The 18,386-nt window shown below is 38.1% G+C and overlaps 1 protein-coding gene across 1 annotated transcript in view; it reads left to right on the forward strand.

Annotated features, from left to right (window-relative positions):
• rassf3 (Ras association domain family member 3) overlaps positions 1-18,386 on the forward strand; it is a 65,688-nt gene that overhangs the window by 11,037 nt on the left and 36,265 nt on the right. The gene's annotated exons all lie outside the window — the stretch shown is intronic.

Raw genomic sequence — 18,386 nt, forward strand, 5'->3', positions numbered from 1 at the left:
GAAGTAGATTATTTTCACTTTATTTACACTTTGTTTACATGTTTACAACAGAGGTAATTAACACCACAATGCAGCAGATGTCTGATGTTAGTAAAAACATTACAATATACATTAATTTCCATATTTTTTATTTTATTATTGTGGTTTTTGGTGTCCAGTAATGCATTAAATATTATTTAGGAAGAAACTTTTCCACCCTGATAAACTGTGAACTGAGTACTGGTTGCATTTAAATAGTAACCATTTCACAACAAGGACCATTTAGTAGCTTTTCTGGAGCTTTCAGTTGTGTCACATGATCTTTCTCGACACATGGAGTTTGTCCAGTTGTCTTTTTTTTCCTGGGCACTTTAAGGACTCCTCCTCCATGTTGGGTGAAAAGTAGAAATTTAGAGTTCATCCTTGACCTTGGAAGCAAAATAACTAAATATGAAAATTATATACACACAATAATAGTGAATAGTATTGTAAATTCAAGTCTGAATTTTAGCTCAGAAAATGTGTGTGTGTGTGTGTGTGTGTGTGTGTGTGTGTGTGTGTGTGTGTGTGTCCTGTTACTGTAGTATTAGAGCATGAGCACTAGAGGGCGCTGTGGTCAAACATTTGTTAGTGAACTCTTTTAATGTGACTGCTGTGGTCTGATATTTTAGTCCCTGAAACATCAGCACAAGCAGCGCAGACAAAGTAAAAACAAAAACAGTGAAATATTTTCTGTATTATCTTAAGAATAATTATTACTTCATGTAGACTGTTTCTGTCAAAAAATATTAGGAAAGGTCAGAAAAACAAAAACCTGTGTAAAGTGAGAGCAATATGAGACAAATAGAATAATGCAGCCATGTAGAGCAGAAACAATGTTTTAATAATTGATTAATTATTTTTACAGCTTCTTATTTGTTGTTTTTCTTTGTCTAATATGATAATAAATGAATAGTTTTGGGGTTTTTGACTTAAGACAAAACAAGCTACTAAGTTGGGCTGTAGGAACATTTTTTTATGTTTTCTGACTTTTTACAGACAAAAAAACAACAGGCTGAGTAATTGACAATGAAAATAATCATTAGGATCATGTGATGACTGTGACAGTGAGATAATAACACGTGTGTGAGCTCTGACGTGTGTTTTCTGTAATGTGTCAGATTCCTTTCTGCTTTGATAAAACATTGGACCCCAAGTCGGTACAAACACTCACACCCATTATGCATCATCCACCAAGAATAGTGTGTGTGTGTGTGTGTGTGTGTGTGTGTGTGTGTGTGTATGTGTGTGTAATTCCTAGAAGACAGCTGGGTGTGTAGCAGGTCTGGTTCATGTTAAAGTGTTTTTACAGAGCACACCAGGCTGTTCTACAATACTACACGTGTATTTCTTATATAGTAGACGGATGAGTGGAATCGGACATTTTATAGCTTTAATATCATCTTATATTTTGTCGACCCAAGCTAAAATACCACAACCCTACCCCTCAGTGTTTACATCCCATGTGGCAGTAACACCAGTTTTAATATTTACAGTGAGTGCAGCCTGGCTCGTCAACACTGATGTGGTTTTTTTTTTTTTTTTTTCATCCAGCACGAGGAGGATCAGCTCAGCACATTTCAAACCGATGCTGAACACACTCTTATAGTGCTGAGTAGTGCTGAGTAAAGTGCTGTTGGTTTTTAGGTGATGGTTATTTCATAATTTTATTTTATTTTTTTGTGGTTTTGCAGCTGGATTCAACAAGGTCAATGTGGGCGTGTGTGTGTGTGGGTGATGTCAGCTGTAGGACATGTGGGCAAAGCACACAGTGAGGATGTATGTGTATACTGTATAGCTAGTGATATTCAATGGCTGCTGAAATCAGGTCCAGCAAGTTCAAGAGTAATGCTGAACTGTAGATCAGTTATAAAGACTTAGAAGTCATTAAAAACCAGAGTTCATCTCTGATATCCAGCCAGGAAACTTTAAAAATATCAAGAATTATAAACAGAGTTTGGTGTGTTTGTTACAGTGACAGCAGGATTGTGGCTGCAGAGGCCGATGTTGCTGAGCAAAGTTACATTTTGATGCTATAAATTAAATAAATGAATAAAAACAGACAGTGGAAATAGAAAGACTGACATGTTTTGGCGCTTTAAACAGAGAAATGAATTCACCAGGGTTTGGTTTGAGGACTTATTGTTATATTGGTGCTAAAGCTGGTGCTGTTTGAGGATTAGTTTAGAGTATTATTGGTACTAGTGTTGATATTCTCTTCTGTTTGGCTGTAACATTGATAAAAATGTTAATTTCCCATCTGCTTCTTTTTACACTGTTTCTACCTTCATGTTTCTCCTCATTTTAAAAAGTGCTGAATCGTCTCTAACAGTGTCTGTGTTTCCTCACAGTTCTCACAGTGTTTCTGTCTGTCTGTGGTTTGCGGTGGAGAAATCAAATGTCAGAGATAATAACATGATGTGCAGCCCTTAGACAGTCATAAGCTCTCATGTGTTTCAGTAAGAGTGAACAGAATTAGTGTGTAGTTGTGTTTCTTTGTGTGTTGTGAACAGACTGTGAACCTACAGCAAGTAAGACAATTATACTTGGTTGCTAAGGCAACTGCCATTTTTTACCACATACTTTTCAGCCATCTACAGCAATGGCAGTGTCTGTCTGTTGTTTAGTCCACCACTTTGGTCCTGACTGAAACATCTGCGTTATGTGACATTCATGTTCCCCAGAGGATGAACTCTAATGACCCTGGTATCACTAATAGGCCTCTCTATAGCTCATGTAGCTAACTGTGCTCATGAACGTGATATCTCAGAAACGCCTTGAGGAAATTTCTTCACATTTGGTACATATGTTCACTTGGACTCAAGGATTGTCAAGGTCACTGTGAACTCACAAAACACTTTTTTTTGGCCACAATTCATACACTAATTATGACAAGTGATGACATGTTGTAGGTCAGAGGTCAGCTTTACTGTCACAGAAAGATAATGATTCAAACTGTGTTCATTTTATCTGTTTATATTAATGATCGTACACTGATAACTGAGTGTAAAATACAAATTATACACCTGTGTTTTAGATCTTTAGACGCATATATTGTAATATTGAACTGTATTAGTCCTTTTCTTTTTCATACATAACATTATCATGAGTTGGATCTGAGTCAGTGAATCATTGAGTTGTTATTTTAACTGTGACTGTAGACATTTAGGGTGGAGTTCTGTATGTGTGTAATGCTTTAAATAAGTCAGTCAGCAGTGCTGTCTTTAGTTCCTGTGTCAGCTATCACAGTGAAAGTGATCTCACAGGGCAGCCAGCCAGTGTATGGAGGTATTTACTCTACTAGCATGCACTGTAATATTAGTCCTGCTGTTAGTGTGAGTGTGTTTGTGTTGGCAATCAGAAGAAGTAGGTTAGTAGGTACTGAAAGATATGACTACCTCTCATTAACCACAGCGAGGTGAAAAGTAACTAAGTACATCTACTCAGTACTTACTGCTTCATATTTCTGCTCCATTACAGTTCAGAGAGAGATGTTTTAGTTTTTACTGCACTACATTTATTTGACAACTTTGCAGATTTAGATTAATAACACAAAATATTATCAGCAAATAAATTATTATGCATGATTATAGTTTAAGCTGAATATCAGCTGCAATGAATGCATCAGTAGTTACCATCCAATAATATGATAGAAAAAATATACTGAGACTGACTATTCTGCAAAATTAGTACTTTTACTTTTGTTACTTGAAGAATATTTTGATACTATTTTTGTACTTTTGAATGCAGAACTTTTACTTGTAACAGAGTATTTCTACAATGTGGTAATCAGAGTATGTCCTCCATCACTGGGTATGTGCTGCACCATAGTAGTATTCAGTGTACTTTAAAACCTGTTTAATACAATAAGACGATACATGAGCAACCGAGAGCCAGAGAGAATGAGGATAAAAATTTGAGGCTTGACGTCAATCTGGGCCATCAAACCTTGTTAGCGTCAGTACAGAGACAAACCTCAAACTGTTTAACTAACTATAGCACTGGCTCAGTAATATAATCACCAGTCAATTCAATCAGCTGGCCTGAATCTGCAGCACATGAACACGAGAACTCTTGAGCTCTGGAAAGTGACTGTATTTATATGGACAGATTTTGCATCATCGTATGTAATCATGAAACTACAAATTTATCTTTATTTTTTGATAAAAGACAAATTTCATTCCTTGTTAATGGTCTGATCCCATGTTATTTATTTACATTGCCGTCCTTGTTTGAGGGAATGTAACTCCAAGAAATAAAATATTATTTTACTATTTTTTCCACTGGTAAACCACCACCTGAATGTCTGTATGGTCTGCGTAACAGTTCCTCCTCCTCTCTCCTTGCCTTGTGATTGGTCTGGGTAAAGAAGAGGGGGTAAATGATTGACAGAGAAACAGAGAGGCTAACTGGTCACGAGGTTCCACTTCCTGTCCGCTGGGAAAGACAAACACAGGCGGAGGAGAGAAGACAAAGACAGCAGAGGGAGGGAGAATAAACAGGGAGACCGGACAGAGAGGAATGTTCATGTGTTTTCTCTTTGGCTCTAATGGACGCTCATTAACGGGTCAGAGCAGGAGATAATTTATCTGAGCCTGGGACTGTTGTCCGATTAAAGACCTCACCAGAAAACAGCAGGTCTTAGTGTAAAGACGAGTAACTGTACAGAAAAGACTGAGACAATATTGTGCAAAAATCAGATATGTTCAGCCATCTACCTCTACTAGATGCTAGATAGCATGTTAACAAGCTGTTTAGCATTTAGCACATTAGATTAGCATTCTTTATATCTTTGAAAAGACTGTTACTAGTTGCAGTTGTTGTACATATTCATATTTACTAGATAAAAGACATGTAACATGCTTAAAGTATTTATTTATTTTTTGTCAAGTATGGATAATTTATTAGCATTCAAAACATGCTAACATTAGCAAGTATTGTGATTTGCATTTTAGGATGTTATGAAACCTAAAAGATGATGGTGTCTAAAATGTGGTGTACCAAAAAGAAAAGAGCCACGAGTCAGACTCAGTAATTGAAATTCATTTGGAGAAAGGAGTAGAAATTACTTTTGGAGGGATTAAAGGTTCCTGGATCAGTTAAGTATTTATTTATTTTGGAAAAACATGAATGTCTGTACCAAATTTCATGGCCATACATCCGATTGTTGTAAAGATATCTTTTTTAAAAGTATTATTCTTAACCTCCTTCCTTTTACATCAGTGTTTTCACAGTTGAAATCAACATTTTTTAAGAAATGAAGTCTCAGTGGTCAGAAACAAAGCAAATATCCTTTCCTCAACAAGAAGGAGCTGAGAGAAAGCACGAGATAATATTTTAAAAGTTAGAAAAGTAAATTTAAAGAAGAAAAAAAGGAATGTTAATGTGTTTTCCCTCTGGATTTTACGGTTACTCATTAACAGGAGGAGGTTAGGACTGGACGGGGCTCACACTACAGTGAACAGACACACTCATACACACAAAAGCAAAAACCACCAAGACAAACAGTTTTATAACCTGAGAAAACATATTCCAGTGTGGGAATATGTTGTTGTCCAGACAGTCTTTCATTCTTTCGCTTCCTCATATGCTCTTTCTTACAGAGTCTGACCATAAACATGTTGACTATTAAATCTTAGTTAATGGTTTCACCTTGTTTGGACTCACTTTGTATTCATGACTCATCTCTGTTATGTCACCTGTCATTATAGGCAAAGGGTTGGACTGAGCAGTGGTTGAGGTGATTGCTTGCATTTGTATCCACAATCCTCCTAGAAGGCAAAATAGAAGCTAAAACTACTGGGTTTAATTAAGCCTTCGTATGTTAGTCAAGATAAATGTGTGTCCACTTGTAGTTTTCAGACAGAAAAGTACAGAGACAGCTGCTGTGTTCAAGCATGTTTACATAGTTAGGACTGTGATAACATTATATGTTATATTGTACGTATTATTATAGATAAGCTAAGCTAAAAACCACACAGTTATGGAGCCATCGCTGTGGTCATGTTCTACAGTGAGAACATGTTACCTCTGCTTAATTAATATGTGAAATATTTCATGTTCTCCCTGTGCCTGCATGGCTTCTCTCCAGTTACTCCGGCTTCCTCCCACAGTCCAAAGACATGCAGGTTAACTGATATCTCTAAATTCTCTAAGTGTACAGTGTGTCAGCGTGTCGATAGACTGGCGATCTGTCCAGGGTGTACCCCACCTCTCGCCCAGTGCCTAAACTCTAAACGCCTTGATAGACCTGCACATGCACTTCTGCTTATCTTACACTGGGTTTTTGTGAATGTGATGTGTTTACTCGTGTCCAGTCTTTGTGTATCTGCATAGACACTCATGGACATGGAAAGAAAGCTGATTCCAGGGGGGTTGTTTGTAATTTATTTACAGTAATTCCTTGACAGACAGATGGAGTCAGCATTTTTGATCTGTCTCCTGGAGATTCAGATGAAACAGCTAGAAAATTACAAATTTGAGCTCGTCTTTAATCATTATCCTCCTCTAAACTCTTTGTGTGTGTTTCTAGATTTAAAAAAACAAACATCTGCTCTACACATCCACTAACTGTTTCTCAGTAGGAAAAATATCAAACCAACACATCGCTGTGGCACCGAAATGTAGAGATTCAGCAACTTTACAGGGGTGGGGCACACACACACATACACACACACACACACACTCAGGTCAATCAGTCTAAATCTCAGAACTGCCGCCCCTAAATCATCTGGGGGTTAAAAGAAAAGCACACACTATGTTATTTTAGATGGTTCACCTCCACACAACCTTACAGCACAGCTAAAACTACACACACACACAGTTTTATTACCACAGTGGTATTACTCTGAATATAAGTCTGGAATCAGGTTCTTTAAGTGCAAAAAATGTTTTCTCAAAAAAAATTAAGATTTGAAAGACAAATACTGTTTTGATTGAAGTTTCATGTCATTTTCATGTTTGAATTTGATGATTTATACATTATTTATGATATTATTAGAAATTATTATGTACATTATTTTAAATTCTTGGCTGTAGGTTGAAGGAATATTTTGACTTTTTGGACACAAAATAAAAACTGCACAGTCTCCAAGCAGTAAAGAAAAGTTATTTCTGTGTCCAAATCCTTTTTTACTTTGTCTTATGAGTGGGAGGTGATTAGTTTAACTACCACTAAAGGTACAATTGTGGGGCCCTTGTGCAAGGCATTAACCCCCAACTGCTGCTACTCATATGTAGCTACTTGAAAAATGATACTGGATCTGGATTTCTGCATCTCCCTGAGCCCATCCCCTCCCCTCACTATCAAACATCTGGTTTCATACTCTTCTTCCCGTAAACAAACATCATCACCATCTGCTTATCATACCTCTCTTCCTCTTCGTGTATCTCCTCTTAATCTTCCCTTTCCTCCCGTCCTCTAATCAGCCGCCCATTGTGTTAAAGGAAAATACAAACAGAGCCTTACCTGCTAAACACAGAGGAGCAAATGGAGGAAGAGTATGAGGGAAAATCTAACTTGTTGAGATAAAACATGTTTACATAAAAGCCTAATGGTAGTTTTGTAGAGAGAAGGAGGCAGACAGGGAGACACACGCACACAGGATGGACAAACTAACTGAAGTTTTCATTTTAGAGGAATAATTTAGCTGCTGTCTGAGAGTTATGTCTTTGGCTTATCAGGTTTCAGAGTTATATTCGTTTAGCAGATGCTCTTGTCTGCTGCAGCTGGCAGTAACTGCATTAAACTTCTGTACTGTAATGTAAATGCATCACCTTAAACAACACCTCACACTCTGATTTGCTGATTTTATTCTGTGTTATATTAGATTTAAAGTGGTGAGGTATTTTTAAGATGAGCAAAACTAAACTGCAGCTACCCTTAAAAACATAATTAAAGAAAAGTAACACTTGTCAAGCCGACCAAACTATTTTAAAGCTGCAGTAATCATTATTTTTATACTAACAATGGGTCAAATCATTGGGTGTAATGTGAGTGGGGCCACTTCCAGGCACAAACTCACAGATAATTATCACCATCTTTGCATTTCTCCTCATCTCTGTGGAGTTTGTCTTAGTGTATTTCTGCTCATTATTTTGGCCCACAACTTTACTTTTATGTCTTTGTTCACTGACACTGCTTTCATATAGTCTTTTTACACCAAAATTAAAATGTATAAGCAGGCTTTTTAAACATGCATAAACCTGCAACAAAAAAGGCTGGTTCCTTTCCCATTGCTGGTAGATGAGTTTACCTTTTCATCTGAGCTGTTGCTGATAAATGGCCATGACCACAGCAGAGACATTTGACCCAGAAATTAATACTAGTTGAATCCTTTGAAGACAAAATCCAGATGTTAGTGGATGTTAGCAGATTTTTGTCTAGTTTGAAAAGGGGGCTATATCTTTGTTTTCAGCTGCAAAAGGAAGCTATTTTCAGTGAGTAAAGCTCTAAAAACCCACTGGACCGAACAGCAGATAAAGTTAGCAACTAGCTTGTGAAAATAGTGGAGAATTTAGCAACTGAAGAGCCTCATATTTCCCTCAGGAGGTGGTGGAGACCAAAAACAGAGCAAAAAGGAGAATAAATACTGGACTTACATTCATCAGTTGGCCAGAAATTTAACTCTAAGTGAATGCTAATGTTGATCTGTGTGTGCTAGATGTACAAAAAACAAAGACAAACGTCAGTCCATGCTGCTTTGAATTTTAGTCAAGCTCCAAGCATTTCCACAGACACAAAATATGCCAGACTGGTAAAGCCACAAGTGTCTTTGTTTTAGATTACTCACTCTGTATAAGCATCATTTAGCTTTAATGACAAAATATATTAAAACCACTGAAGAAGAAATCAAAGGAAGAAAATACTATTCAAGAGAAACAAACGTACGTAAGACACCAGACAGTTGTTTCCTGACGTCCGTATGCATTGGTCATGAAAATTAAAAACAAATGTTCCAAAGAAAACAATACTGAACATTATAATAACACATGTCAAACATAGACATACTACAATGAGGAACAGCATTTATAAGTTGCTGCATGAATAAGAAGAATAAACAACAGGAAACCACAAAGATTTATGGCCTCAAAATAACAGACGTATTGAAATAAAACTTCCATTAATTGCTTCTTTCTGAGAAAACACTCAAACACACATGGTGGTGTCACAAAACCTACAGTCCAAGAGGGGTTTACACACAGTTCAGGACCAGGACTAGGACCGTGGATTACTATTTGACATGCTATCAGGGTTTTTTTTTAAAAATAATTTTATCCCCCACATTGTACAAAGAGACTGTGAGACAGTACAGACGCAGTAACAGAGGGATGAACTATAGCAGCCACTGTAACACTGTAATCTTTGTGGATTGTGTAGGATTAACTCCTTGGTTCAGATGCGGGTCTGACAGACAAAGCTCCCTCATCATCAGCTGCCTGTTGCAGAAACAGGACACCGGCCGACAGCTTAGATACCCAACAACAGACGAGTCCCATTGATTTCCTTCATTTTTTTTGGCTCCTAACATGTCCCAGCATGGCAGCTAACGCATTTTAAAGCTGAGTAACAGCGTTCACCAGCTGAGCCCCAGATTACACCTCAGGAGTCTCTGGTGACAGTTTTTACTGAGTTTCCAGGTTAATGAATCATCTCTGCCTTTTTTTTTTTTTTTTTTTTTGGCCTTTTTTTTGGTTTTGTAGCATTTGAATGAATTGTTTTCATATGTTCTTATCTCTGCTACCATATTGCTATATTACCATATTACTTTTAAAAGGCCTTTCCAATAAAAAAATGTGGACATACCGCAGTGACAAGAGGAGAAAAATACATAAACAGTAGATCTTTCCTGTCATTATAACCTGCAGAATTCAGTGGTGCAGCATGACTAGAAACTCAGTTAGAACTCAAGTTGATTTTTCAAGTTTAAAATCCCAAAAATGACAAAATTATTGATCATTTTTATTTATCATTCTTCTCTGTTGAGTAGAAAGGAGAGCTTTGACAAACCTTTCTCAAACTAAACCTCCACTCTTCTACTTTAATATACTGTACAGACACTGTACAGATGTTAGAGCGAGAACATAAGTATTCTGTTTGATTACAATAGATTCCAGCTGTTAACAAAGCAACACTGCATCCTGAAAATGATGTGTATTTACTTTGAATTTGCTTTCCCAATTACATTTTGATGAGAAAAGGTTAGGGAAAGATTGTGGATTTGTTTAAATGTTGGTAAGTGCTTTTTCATGCTTTCATTTCTATTACAATATTGTTTTGCAATAGCAATAACAATTGCACATGCATTCAGTATTAACATCTCCTCAGATGTATAATATTCCTCCTTTATATTTGCATACATATTGGTGTCTCCTGTTCCAAGAATGCACTCATGTAAATGTTTAATAACCCACATCTAAAGTAATAATGACAAAGGCAAACCATAATCCCTGGGCTACTACTTTAAGACCCTCGATCAAACAGCTTTTTTCACATTTGTGCGGTCATGTGACAACATATATACAGAAATGAATGACAATAGCAGAAGCTTGTTTTTAAGCCGCTTTACTGGGTTATCTGGACAACTTTTCTGAGTTAAACCCAGATCAGGTGTTTTGACATCATCCACCTTATCCAGATAACTCAGTAAAGCTTCTTCTAGGAGCAGACCTCTTATCTTTGTTGCTATGTGCCAGCACTCAAATCTGCAATAATAATTTAACAGCAATGCGACTGCTTTAATACTTTATGTCACAAAATAGAAGTGTGTTTAATCTCGTGCACGTGCATAGGAGTCAGGATCAGTGTATCGAGACATAAACTGAACTCTGCAAAAGCAAATTGTAAGTAATTTTTCTGCTTAGTTTGTGGGAGGTTCAAAGGAAAACACAGATCTGTATCAGGGTGGGACGCTACAGCGGACTCCCCTCTAAGTGTGTGTGTGTGTGTGTGTGCATGTGCAGTGTATGTTTGTTTGCTCTTGACTTGGATCCGGTCCTTACCAGGCGGGCAATCTCGACCTCAGATACCGATCGGCCGGGGTAAGAGCTCCACTGGAGAACGACACACATTCACCATTCATACAGCTTTCACAGAGCTGCGAAACACTGACCTCACTGTAAAATAAAGTAAAACATAGATACACTGTCGAGCTGAATGCACACTGACAGACCTCAGACTGAAACAACAGACAGAAAAGGAGACATATAAACAAAAAGTAGAAGCATTATTTGTGTTTTGCTAATACAAAATCTCAAGTTAAACAATAAACAAAGAGCTCATATGTCTGTGCTTACTTACATTTTATATTTTTAATTTATTCATATGAAAGATTATTATTTTAAACTGAGTTCAACTCAAGTCTGTATAAAAAGAAGAGACAGTGAGAGGGAGAAAGACTGTGCTGGCAAAGTCAGAAAATCTTATCACACCAATAAATCTCCTTGAATTGAATTATGCTGTGTGTCTGTGTTTGGCTGGTGACTCTCTCACATTGTTGTGCTGCTGCTGCTGCTGCTGCAGCAGCAAAAACAGCCCCTTTCAACTTTGTGAGTTCAGACCAGCTGTGTTTCCTTATCCTGTTAGATTTTAAATAATTTAATTCAGTATTCAGCAAAAAAATATTATTTTTTATGATAGCACCATTTCCTCTAAATGACCCCATGCTCCTTTAACTCACATCAATTTGAAAATATTTTCTAGACTGTGCAGTTTGGGCTGAGTAAGCATTCATGTGAGCCTAAAAACTGGTTTCGAACACGTGCATTCAGCACTTTTTGGGCATATAATCCTAACTTTTTTTCAGTTTATCCTTTCTGCAAACTTCTTCCAGATAGGGGACAATAATGTAATGTACACGCAGGAGGTTGGTATCTTTAGTGTTTGTCTAAGCTAGCTTATCGCACTGCATATTATCAGCAGTGTCATACAACTAACCGGCCTGCACAGGTGTTGTTTCCTTCTCACTGTCCCTATTTATAGCTCATTTAGCTATCAGACAAATGAATTCAACGAACCTCACTGCCAACATGTAAAACCATTTCTGATTGAGATGTCCATAATAATACATGGATATCACCATACATAGAGCCATGCCTGTAGCATGGTGAATAAAAGTGACAGTACTGACAAGCAGACAGTAAACATTGTACCCTCTTAACATCAGCATATTAGTCATTGCATCCTCATGTTAGTATTTAGCTCAAAGCCTCGCTATGCCTAAGTACACCCTCACAGAGATGCTAGCATGGCTGTAGACTCATTGTCTTGTTCTGATATCTATCATGTACCTAAAAACAATAAATCTAAATGTATTTGCTACCAAACAATTATTTATAAGTTGGTTAAATGTGGTTACTTATAGCTCTTTTCATGCTGCTTTTTCAGCCCTGGTGCTCCCACATTAACCTTCATCACCGTGTAATTCTGCTCCCCCAGCTGCAGTGTAACCTACAGGGCTGCAGGGTTTGACTTAAAGCCTGCATCCCTCCTCTCGCTGTCTGTCTGTGATTATGTGATACACCGAGGCTGCGTGTGATCCTCAGACAGCATTCCTCCGCTCTTTGATCACGAGACACTCAGTGTTTTGTCTGTCAAGGTTGAAATACTGGGCCTCCGGGGGCGGGGGGGACAACACAGGATACATGGGGCACACTCTCACACACATGCACACAAAATAATGTCTATCAGCATCTGAAATCCAAAAATATACAGCCGTTACCTGCACACAATAAAATCTCCATGGACATTATGTGTGAAAATTCAAAGGCTTTTACACAATTGGTGGATCAGTTTCATGGCCCCTGAGGCAACGTGGAGCTCAGGTTGGATATTCATCACCTGTAACACCACAACAAAAGAGTCCACACACACACACACACACACACACAAACACACTTATACACACAGGTGTCATAGGTCCACTATTGCCCCACAGTGTGCTGCATTACTATGAGCTCATACCGCTTCCTGTTTCCATGTCCTTAAGCTTTTTCTTAGTGTTCCCTATCGAATATGTGATGTTTGCCCCTTCAGGCATTATTAACCTGAGTATTACCAGACCACAGTTGAAGAGCACTTGAAGAAATCTTGGTATTTGTTTCAACCTGCAGGAATACATTCTACACTGCTTTAATAGACCCTAGTGCATCAAAGCATTGTTTGATCAGAGCTGAACGTCTGTAACCAAGAGCCATATGGCAGAAGCAGTGACTGACTGACTGTTCAGCCTCATGAATCCTCCATTAAAACTTATTTTTCACCCTCATCGTCATCATATTCTCAATTTATATTCTAGGCATATGTGTGTGTGTATGATGAACGTGTTTGATACGGCCTCCAGTGACATGGAGATTGTTGATAAGAAGTCATTACCTTTCATGCAGGCGCAGGAAATATGTTGTTTTGTTGTTGGTTGGCTGTTTATTCATGGCAGTCTTTGTCAGGTGCCCAAGTGCAACCTGAGAAGCAACATTGGAGGTGACAAATCTTTGAGGTTAGCTTGTTTAGCTTGTCAGAACCCAAAGAAAGAAAGAAGACACTACAAACAAGCCTTTAAGTTCTGTAATTAACGTTTCATTGTGTTACATTTTTTTGATTGATTAATCTTACCTTTACATTATTCATGTTTGGTTGTTTCACCTTAATTGAAACTTGACGTCAGTAGAGTCTGACAAGCTGAAGACGGTTTCCCCAGGGCAGACACAGAAAATATGTCATATTCTTGGCATTGTTTTGTCATTTGGGAGTGTAGACAGAGGCAATGTTGTGTTTGTCTTTCCCAGAGAAGGTTGTGGACACTTCATGTTAAATTTCATTTGAGAAAATGATTTAGTGATTTAGAAAAGAGATTTTTAAAGCTAATTTTAAGTAGAGACCAGGTTGTAGTTCAGTCTTTTAGTTCATATGTTGAGTCAAGAGGAGGAACTCCCATTTCCCAACAGAAACTCAGTCGTTGTTGGTTCTCACCTTTAAAGTAGTCACACTGCCACAACCCTCATTACTCCTAAAGCCTTTAAAGTGGAGAACACACATACACACACCCACAGAAAACAGAAACACACCACATGTACAAACACACACCTGTGCACATAGTCACACAAGGTAAGAGCATCTCGACTGATAAAGATGGGATATTGGAGCCCTCTCTCCTCTCTCCATCTTTTTCTCTCTTCTTCTAACTTGTCAGAATATGACACGTTGCTCAAACTTTGACCCTTGACCTTTGCCCACCTTTTAATGCTTTCTACCCTAACTTCTGCCATGCTGTGACTTCTCACCCTTCTCACGACAACCCACCTCCTCCCACTATCCCAATGTCCCATCTTCCCCCAGGCAGTCAGAATTGTATGCTAAATTTACCTCGGTTCGTACTTTAATGAAACATACTAAACTACATGATCTCAGAGGTGTAAAGAAGTGGATAGATTTTAGGTTTAATTTATCTTACACCTGCATTTGATGCTTTTGATGCTCCTTTATCCTATTACTGTCTCATCTCCCAGGATACACGTAGATGTTAGAGGTCTGTTTGAGCCTGCTCCTGCTTTGAAACTGGATTAATGTTTAACCAGACCTTCAGCTGCAGAAACTCACCAGAGTTTCTCACAAGGCGTGTTCTTGTCAGGGAGTAAAAATAGAACATGGACAACACAGGAGGCTATAACCCTTTCAGAAAACTCAAACTAATGAAATACCTTAAGATAGTTGTAGCCATGCGTTAATAGGCAGCAAAATATACCTGCAAGAACCAAAAGAGGACGCTCATCATCTGAATCCATTAAGTGATTTGTTCGCGCAGCTGATTAAAAAAATTGATCTCAATACAAACAACATAATGTATCACAAGACTCACATGATTCATTCAGACATCATGGAAAAAATTAGTTGCTTGTTTTGTAACCAATTAAATTACCTTTTTTTAAAAAAAATGAATTACTGAATCAATTAGCCTGTACAGTCCTAAACCAATGACAGATTGGCTGTTTCTGAGTGTGAGGAAGAAGTTTTAGGTAAAACAGCTGAGAGAATGCTTAAAATAACTCCGTGCTGACCATTGCTGCAGGCTTATACATTACATTGGAATGTATGTAATGTATAACTAGGACTGCAGAGCTGGAGATCGTCCATCAAGACCAAACCACCGAACCACATTCCTCTGCTACAACTGCATTCATGAGTTTTTACTCTCTTTTCTTTATGTTTTTATCATAGTTGTCCCAAAGTTTCTCTAAAATGTCAACTTTAAAGGACATTTTACATAAATAGAAGAGGCCACGAAGACCAGAGTGTCCTGAGTGACTAACTTGTGATGAGGATAAGTGACAATATAAGGCAACTTTATGGGTTTTACCATAAAAAAAAGCTTGGTTTAAAGGGTCAGTACACCCAAAATACAGAAAAAAAAACCTCAGTAGATTTTCTTATTTTATACCTTGCTATGCAGATAATTTTGTCCCCCCCCCCCCCCCCAACAATGGAGTTGAATGCAATGTTGCAACAATGGAGTTAAATGCAATGTTGCCCCTAATTTTTCATGTGTGTGTATATATATATATATATATATATACACACACACACACACCTAAACTGAGCCTTTAGGCTGGTGACAGTGAATTTCTTTGATAATCCAGAGTTTCTTTGAGGTTTAGCAGACAGGCCACATTTTCAGGCCATAAAAGAAGCGTTTGGTGAATAAATCATGCCTTACTGGAGGAGAGTTGTGCAACATGATTACATGAAATCATGACATGTAGAATACCATATGCATTTTTGTGCAATGGGAAAGTTCTAACCTTTTAATCTCCTCGTTGTTGCCTTTGTGTTAATGGTCACAGAGTTACAGTAAAGCGTCTGTATGTTAGTCAGGAGCTGCCTGCACTGGAATGTCAGTAATGTGTAACCAGACTGGCTCCAGGCCAGAGTGACTGGACAGCAGATTAACACCAGTGACCACACACACATATACACCTCTCTGTGAATGTGCGTATCTGTGCATGTTTGTCCGAGGTGCGGCTCCTTGGTCCAGCTCTTATAGAAAGGACCAGGATCTGTCTGTGTGTGTGAAGTGAGAGGAATGGAGTTTGATTGATTACATTGATAACAAATGTAAAAATGCAAAAAATGTCAGTGTACATCTTAAACTAAAGTGTGTATTTCTGTCTTTCTGCCCTTCTTCTGTATCACACTGGGTAGTTTAGGGACAGGATGGTGGCATGCCTGCTTATCTGCGGAGTGTATGTGTGTGAGTGTGTGCGCATTGGATGGATCACTGCAGTATTTTAAAGGATAAGATTGTGGTTTGGCTGCCCCAGATGTGCCTTATTTATTTTTGGTCCCTTTTCTAACCCCGCTGGTTTTAAATTAGAGCCTGTCTGTCTAAAAATCTCTCAACTAGTCCACCGGTTGTCCCCAGTGCTGCTTGCATGCATGTATGCATGCATGTGTGTGGGTTTGGCTTGATTTAGTGCAGATGTACTGTAGATTTCACCCTGCAGCCGAACCTGCTCTGCTGATGGTTTTTTTATGTTTAATTTTTTTGCAGCTGGGTGGGCTGTTATACCAGCATATAATACTAAACATCATTAATTTTGTGTGCTGTAGGAAATAAAGTCATACAAGTAGCTGAAAACAGAAGGTACTTGCACTTTTAATTATCTCTATGCTCAGTAATAGCTTCCAGTTGTTGGGCGTAATATAAGAGACTTTAACACCACCCGCTGAAAACACAAGTAAAACTCTGATCCATTTTACGACCCACATAAACTCAGCAGTGGGTCAGGTTGCCGTCTGACTGAACATATTGTATAATAAGCTTTCAGTACGTTTTTAATTCTATTTTATGTTTTATGATGCTGTATGACGACAGCACACAGGCCCTTTAGGTGCATCTGGAGGCACTCATATTAAACCATGTGAGAAACATATTGGAAAAAATGCATTCTAACACTGACAGTGCAAACATGCTGATAATAAGGAGTAGAATGTTTACTATTCTCACTATCTTAATTTAATGTTAGGATGCTAACATTTGCTGATTAGCAAAAAACACAAAGTGCATCAGAGACTGATGACGCCAGGTAAAAAAATCTTTAGATCACCAAAGGAATTCATCCAGAGAGGTGCATACGTACATATGTGCACCAGATGTCATGACAGTCCATCCAATAGTTATTTCACTATTTCACTAAAACAATGTCACAATTGAATGTTTGCACAAGTATTACTTCGATCCAAAAATATCTGTCTTGACCTTCAAAATCCATTCTGCTCTAACACAGTCATACATTTTATTACTCTGGATTTCCTGCCTCAAAAAGCTAGGCTTCTCTTTCTGTTAAAGGTTAACTCTGGCTGCATCCCTGTACCACAGCCATGCCTCATGGTAAGACCAAACCACACCACATGGAGACATGACTTCTCATTTAGGTTTGGCTGATTTTATCCTGAGCCTCCCATTGTCCAGAGCAAACATTTGCATGAGTCCAAAAACACAAATCAGATAAACAGATTTATGGTTTTGGTATTTACAGTATTGTGGTTATTAATATCAAACCAATATTGTTTTTACTCAGTTTTTTTGTTCTCTTTGGTTCTCTTTTGATACTTGAATCTAAAGGAGTTAGGAGTGGGCTTACCTGCAGAGGAAAAATGGACATTAAAGCTGTCTGATGTCAGTAGGAGCATCTTCTTGCCTGAGGCCTCTTCTCAGGTTCATTGAGTGAATTAGGGGCTTTACTTTTGTAGGACCTGGACACAAAACAAACTGACCATTAGCAAACACCTCTGGGGGCTTGAGCTAATTTTCACAGAGTAATCACATTCAAAATGGAAGAAAAAAAACATAATTGTCCTTTTTCTAGCTGGGGTGGTTTGGCTTTGGACCTCCTTCACTGCAGGTAAAGGCTGTTCAAGCATTGAAAAATCGCATTGTTTTAATTTTTTAAATGCCTACGTGTAGTTACTGGGACATTGGTTGCTAATCAGGTAAAACTTAAAAAAGAATCCAGCATCACCTCCCATGAACTACACACACACATACCTCCGGCATTAAGGCATTTAAAATGTCTGCCAGTTCCACCCAGAGAGACGGGTGTGTACATTGGCCTTAGTAATTAAACACAATGCGTCAGTCCAGCAGCAGTAGCCATTAAATGCCTTTGGTGTCTGTATTTTTAGTTTAGTTGCAGGAGAAGCATGTTGCAGAGGAAAAAACTTAGAAAGCTAACGTTACTTTGCTGCCTGTTGATTGAGGTAAGACTCGCTGATTTTGCTCGTTTGCTCCAACTCTGTGTGTTTCAGGTTGTTAATAAAAACAAGGACAGATCTTTTAGAGCTGCTGCTGTTCTGTAACTGACCTCTGACATTTATT

This window comes from Lates calcarifer, linkage group LG18, assembly GCF_001640805.2.
Source record: "Lates calcarifer isolate ASB-BC8 linkage group LG18, TLL_Latcal_v3, whole genome shotgun sequence".
NCBI classification, from domain to species: Eukaryota; Metazoa; Chordata; class Actinopteri; family Centropomidae; genus Lates; species Lates calcarifer.